Source organism: Cryptomeria japonica, chromosome 10 (assembly GCF_030272615.1).
Source record: "Cryptomeria japonica chromosome 10, Sugi_1.0, whole genome shotgun sequence".
In the NCBI taxonomy this organism is placed as follows: Eukaryota; Viridiplantae; Streptophyta; class Pinopsida; order Cupressales; family Cupressaceae; genus Cryptomeria; species Cryptomeria japonica.
This window is the reverse complement of record NC_081414.1, coordinates 302,896,798-302,898,250: the sequence shown is the minus strand read 5'-3', so window position 1 is coordinate 302,898,250 and position 1,453 is coordinate 302,896,798.

The following is a 1,453-nucleotide window of genomic DNA, read 5'->3' as shown; positions in this document are numbered from 1 at the left end:
CATGCTACATGGCATGACGATAATGGGACAACCAGTCAGCAAGGGGACAAGTAGTAATCCCGAGGAAGAGCCGGAGGAGTTGTTCGAAGGAGAGAGAGCACTTACAAGGGATTTCACTTGCATCCTACATGCATCGATCGAAACTTACGTATGGAGGGGGGCCATAGTCGAGGAGGTCCCTGAGAGCGCCATGTGGAGCCCTTGGCGTAAGTCTGGTGGTAAATCGGTTGATGAACAACTTGCGTAGCTTGTTGGCATAAGCATTTATTGCTCTACAAACTCGCCGAGAGGAAACCTACTGCGAGAATCGTCGACAACAAATCCTAAAGCAGTTCAAAGAGAGGAGTCGATGCGAGGAGGAACGTGACAAAATTCGTCGATGAACCTTCGACCCTATGGAACGAAGGAATTGATGACCGTGACGTTGAATAAGGATAAAAACTATGTTGCGAAGGGACAAGAAGAAGACGAGCTCGAGGTGGCCGCGAGGGCACTAAGGTTGGAACAACAAGCTAAACGTCGACGACGATTGAAGAAACTTGCTGAAGAAGGAAATGGCTTGGGTGGTGAGGGCCAAGTTTCTGTGCTAATAGAAACCACTAGAAAATGGTTGGGGGACCTTTCCCTCACGTTGGAAGAGATTGGTGACGGGAGCACGGTAGAGCTGTACATGCCATTCAGAGGTGCCGAGACCAGGAGAGAAGAGGGTATTGAGACCAAGAACAAAGAGGTGGGAGATACTGGTGCAACCGAAGGTGTCAGAAGGACACAAGGGCACGATATGAGAAGTAATCTGTTCGGCTCGGGCTCAACACATTCTGGTGGGGAGAGTAACCTGGGGCGACCCAACATACCAAATCTGAGCGGAGCACCGTTGGGAGGATCAGTGTCCGGAGCACCATCTAGAGGACCAGTGTCCGGAGGGTCGAGTTCGAGTTCCAGAGGGCAGATTGGGCTGCCGCCAAGGAGTGTGATGACGAATCGACAAAAAATGCCTAAGTTCAATGGAGACAGGAAAGAAGACCTGGTACGACATTGTCGTACGTGTGAAACAATCTGGTCGGCCAATGGCGTGACCGATAAGGTGAAATGGGTGGTGCAATTCCCTGCCACCCTACAAGGGGTAACCATCGACTGGTACTCTGATGCTAATAAAAGGAAGCTAGCAACTTGGGACGAATTACATAAAGCCTTCGAAACAGAGTTTCGACTTCTCAGGGATGACAATGAAATCGTGGCGGAAATCCTGAGTACTAAGCAAGGGAAACACGAGACTGCTAGAGCGTATAGCCGACGATTGAAGGAACTATTGGGAAAGAAGGACAACCAGCCGGGTGATGGATTAAAGAAAAGGTGGTTTGTGGAGGGTTTGAGATTGTCCCTCAAGGAAAATGAAAACCTTACCACCCACCTCCTACAAAGATGCCTATAACTGAGCAATGGACCTAGAAAG